Source organism: Myotis davidii, unplaced genomic scaffold (assembly GCF_000327345.1).
Source record: "Myotis davidii unplaced genomic scaffold, ASM32734v1 scaffold198, whole genome shotgun sequence".
Taxonomy (NCBI): Eukaryota; Metazoa; Chordata; class Mammalia; order Chiroptera; family Vespertilionidae; genus Myotis; species Myotis davidii.
In genome coordinates, this window is record NW_006291485.1 from 1,016,693 (window position 1) to 1,021,723 (window position 5,031).

Sequence of the window (5,031 nt, forward strand, 5' to 3'; positions counted from 1 at the left end):
TCCCGAGCTCGGCGTTGGACAGCGGGGCGGGGCCTGAACGGGGCGAGGGCGAGCTGCTTCTCCTAACCTGCAAAGGCTCCCCACTGCCGCTCACGATTCTTCCGACCTCAAGTCCCGCTATCTCCCCTCACCGTCCTGATTGCTCCTGGATCGCAACAGGCGCGCTCTCACCTCCGGGCCTTTGCACTGGCTGTGCTTCTGCCGGGTGCACCGTTCTAGACACGGGGGCGTTCTCCCTCAAGCCTTTCAATTCTTTCAAAATGTCTAATCTATTGAGATGCCCTCCTCACTAGCACTATTTTCACCTAATAAACTGTTGGGTCAGCTCCACAGCAGATGAGATTTTTTTTTAATATATTTTATTGATTTTTTTACAGAGAGGAAGGGAGAGAGACAGAGAGTCAGAAACATCGATGAGAGAGAAACATCGATCAGCCGCCTCCCGCACATCTCCCACTGGGGATGTGCCCGCAACCCAGGTACATGCCCTTGACCGGAATCGAACCTGGGACGTCTCAGTCCATAGGCCGACGCTCCATCCACTGAGCCAAACCGGTTTCGGCGATGAGATGTTTTTTATTTTGTTTCCGGCTAGACTCATAACAGTGCCTGGCATTCCCTAAACTGTTGAATGAATACAGACAAGAGACCCATTCCTGGATCAAAGGAGGTCCCGGCCCAATCATGCATTTCTTTCTTTCTCTACTCAACAAACATCCATTGAGCACCTGGCTGCAAGGACACAGCATGGGAAACGACAGTGAAAAGGGAGGTCTGAAATACTACTCTCTGGCTGAAACAAACACAGAAGGGTTCAGACACCGCTAGTTGCTTGAATTGAGCCAGAGGATGGAACCCTAAGGTGGCCCTGGCTCTTCCTGGGGACACTGTCAGAGCTTCCGAGGGGAGAGGGCATTAGCCAGGGTGTTGAGGAAATAAAAAGTGCCGCCACTTGAGGTCTTGAGTGGCCCTGACCGATTTGGCTCAGTAGATGGAACGTTGGCCTGCGGACTGAGAGGTCCCAGGTTCGATTCTGGTCAAGGGCATGTACCTTGGTTGCGGGCACATCCCCGGTGGGAGGTGTGCAGGAGGCAGCTTATTGATGTTTCTCTCTCATCGATGTTTCTGACTCTCTATCTCTCTCCCTTCCTCCCTGTAAAAAAATCAATAAAATATATTTATTTATTTATTTATTTAATTATTTAATTATTTAATTTTTTTTAAAAGGTCTTGAATGTCAAGAGGCTCAGGAGAGGGATTTGTTTGCCAGCCAGTGTCTTGTCTCCCGCAAGGCTCAGGGGCGATTCCTGTTCTGACCACCAGAGTGCGCACTGGCACCATCACTGGGAATCCAGGAACTCAGATCCAGGGAGGAGTAGATCCTTTGCCTAAGACCTCTCATGCCCAGCTACTGGCTCACTTCACCCACCGACATTCATTCTTTAATTCTGCAGAAGTGTATGAAGTACCACCCAAGAGGCCTTGGAGCCAGTAGGCTCATGTTCAAATCTCACAAACCACACTGGCTGTGTGACCCTGGACAAGTTGCTTAACCTCTCTGGGCAGGTGGCAGAAACTGCCTCCCAGAGCTTAGATGAGACTTAGGACACACGTGGGTAGCCACAGCACCTCCTTGGTCTTCAGTGGGCCCTGCTGCCTGCCCTGAGGGCATCTGCCTCTCACCCATCCCCTCTCCAGCTCAGCCTCATTGGCCCCTTTGGGGTACACCCAGCTGGGTCTCACCTCAAGGCCTTTGCATGGGCATGCCTTCTGCTGGCAGTGCCCTTTCCATTGTCGCCTCTCTTTTTCTGCTTCTCAGGAGATTGTCCCCACCCCTTCATGGGGGAGCCCCATCCCCCAATGCATCCTGCTGCTCAGCACCCTGATCTCTTCCACTACAGCCATCCCTTAATCCGAGAGTTAGCAATGTTGTCTCCCAATATGTGAGGCCAACACCCAACATACAGTGCATGGTCAAGAGTCTTGAGTAACTGAACATTAATGAGTACCTGCTGGGTGCCAGACCCAGGCAAAGCTCTGGCCATGCAGTGGGAACAAGAACACAGGTTTCCATGTTCTAAAACTATGGGTTCAGCCCTGGCCGGGTGGCTCAGTTGGTTGGAGCATTGTCCCGTACACCAAAGGGTTGTGGGTCTGGCCAAGGTGGCACAGTCTGGATTGGGTTTCTACAGACACCTCCAGGCCTCAGGGTCACCTCTTCAGAGACCCCACAACCTTCCTGTTCCCAGAGTCTCCATATTGCCACCTGTCTTCACACCTTGCTCACTCCCTTGTTTGTTTCCAGCCTGGCAGGGACTGTATCGTTGTGTCAACACACGGAACCCAAAGGTCCACCTGTATTGGCCTATTGCTGCTGTAACAAATCACCACCACTTACTTGGTGGCATAAAAAACCACAAGTCTTTCTCTTCCGGTTCTGGAGGTCAGAAGTTCAACATGGTTTTTGCAGAGCTAAAATCAAGGTATCAGCAGAGTTGCATTCCTTCCCACAGGCTCCAGGGAAGAATCTGTTTCCAACCTTTTTTAGCTTCTAGAACTTGCCCACATTCCTTGGCTCTTGGCCCCTTCCTCTATCTTCACAGCCAGCAATGGCAGGTCATGTCCTTCTTTTTTTTTTTTTTTTTAATACATTTCTGTATTGATTTCAGAGAGGAAGGAAGAGGGAGAGAGAGATAGAAACATTAATGATGAGAGAGAATCATTGATCGGCTGCCTCCTGCACGCCCCCTACTGGGGATTGAGCCCACAACCTAGGTATGTGCCCTTGGCCAGAATCGAACCTGGGACCATTCAGTCCACAGGCTGACGCTCTATCCACTGAGCCAAACAGGCTAGGGCAGGTCATGTCCTTCTTATGTAGCATCTCTTTGAATACAGAGGGAAAGGTGTCCACTTTTTTTTTTTGTCTCAACGTTTAAGGATCCTGTGATGACACTGGGCTCACCAGGAAATCCAGGATTGCCTCCCCATCCGAAGGTCCTTAAAATGCAAAGTGCCTCTGCCATCGAAGGTGACATAGTTACAGGGTTCAGGGATTAGGATCAGATGTCTCTGGTTGAGTTGGGCTTTCTCTTACTTAGAGCATAAACATCCCATTACTGTGCATTTGTTCCCACCCCCCTCTTCCCCATGGGTCAGTCCAACTCCCAAGTCTCAATTTAAATGTCCTGTTTCTCTGAAAAGTCTTTCTTGGTCTCTCCCAGGCTGGGTCAGGTATGGCCTTGGGGTGTTCATCACAGCTCTGATCACAATCAATTGTTACTGCCAATTTTCCTGTGGGGTTGGGGGAGAGAGAAGCCTGGAATGGTGAGCAGGGGCCATGGGGAGTCATGGTGGGTGTTTGAGCTGGGAGTAGCAGGTAAGGCTGAGGCTGGGTCAGGGTAGAGAAGAAAGAACAAATGGAAAAGACTTTAAAGGGAAGGCAGAGGCTCCCCAGAGAGGGCCAGTGACTTGCTTGAGGTCATCCAGCACATGGCCTCTGGGGTGGGGAGACACGCCAGGCTAGGGAGCAGGAGGCCGCTGGCAGCTGGCCTCTGTTTGGAATCCACACTGGGCTGACAATGACCTTTTGATTTGCACAGCCCAGGCCAGGGTGTCTGAGATCAGGTCGTGGCCAAGGCCGCACTGTCCAGCCCCCACACATCCTTGGTGAGAACACAGAGTTTTATCCCTGCTCCATTCCCAACCAAGGGAGAATCTCCTCAGCCTGTTAGAGGCCAAGGCCACGTCCAGACAAATGGGCATCTTCCCTCAGTGCCCCCGGGCAGTAACGTAGCCCTTGGCCCCTGGCTAGAGGATATGGGTCAGGCTGGTAGCTAAGGTGGAGGAAGAGGTCTGGACTTGGCATCTGATGGCAGAAAGTATTCAGCATGCAGAACAGGTGCTATGCTATGTGGCCACAGGGACCCTCAATGTCCACACCTGAAGAGGAGGCAGATGCAGGAATGGGGGGTGATGAGGCAGATGTGGCCCTGGGAGATACCCACTTGTTCTCCATTTTAAAATTTTTCCTGAAAGCGTTGACCACTCTTTGAAGTTAGATATCAATTTATTTGTCTTTGCGTTTTATTGGCTATGGCCCCTACAAACCAAGAGCTCAGTGAAGACAAGACGGGGCCTGCCTTGGTCGCCCTGGTAGCCCAGCACCCTCCAACAGTCCCTGCCACCGGGAGGGGGTCATTCCTTATTTCTTAGAAGCACCAACACAGAGGAGCTGCACAGAACCCATGAGCACTTTGAGGGCGCCCTGAACCATTTGGGAGGCCCCCAAGGTAGAAGGGATCAGTTCCAAAACAGGAAGAGGATCTGGCTGCACCCAGGCCCCTGTGGACTTACTTCCCAGGTCCACACGGATGTTGCCATCATAAACTGCGGGACACCCAAGATTCCAGGGCACAGAACCTGAGCAGAGAGGAGGGAATTCCCCTAAGACAGTAAATTATTGTGGGTGTGGCCCAGGCACACCTTTGCAGAGGTCTGGGAGGGGTTGCAGAGTCTCCCAGGTGTGAGGGGCAAAGAAGAGGCACACGGTATTTGGAAGTCTGATGCTATCATTATTGCAGTCAGTGATGTTGGGACCATTGGTGTCCCTGGTCTCTCCCTGCAGCCCAGCTCCTCCCCTCCCCAAAACACTTGCTCACACCCAGCTGTGCCCACTGGCTAGAGCAGCCAGGAGCTAGGTGGCGGCCTGGGGTGTGAGCAGCCAGTCTGGGGCTGAGGTCCCCCCCGTGTGGGTATGGGGCCGAATAGGGAGGGGAGGATCTCATATGAGCCATGCAAGTGACCACACGCATTCCACGAGGTGGTACACACTCCCCATGAGTAACCGGTTAGCTCAGCCACAACCCTTCAGCTGAAGAACCCCAAACTCACGGTGACGCCTCGAACTCACCACGATCACAATTTGGCCCCCTTGCCTTTGCTACAGCCATACGAAGGCTCCCAGGTCGGGCCACCACCCACTAGCCGCCACCCCCGGTGGCCAGGCCCAGCCCCTGCACACATCGCGCA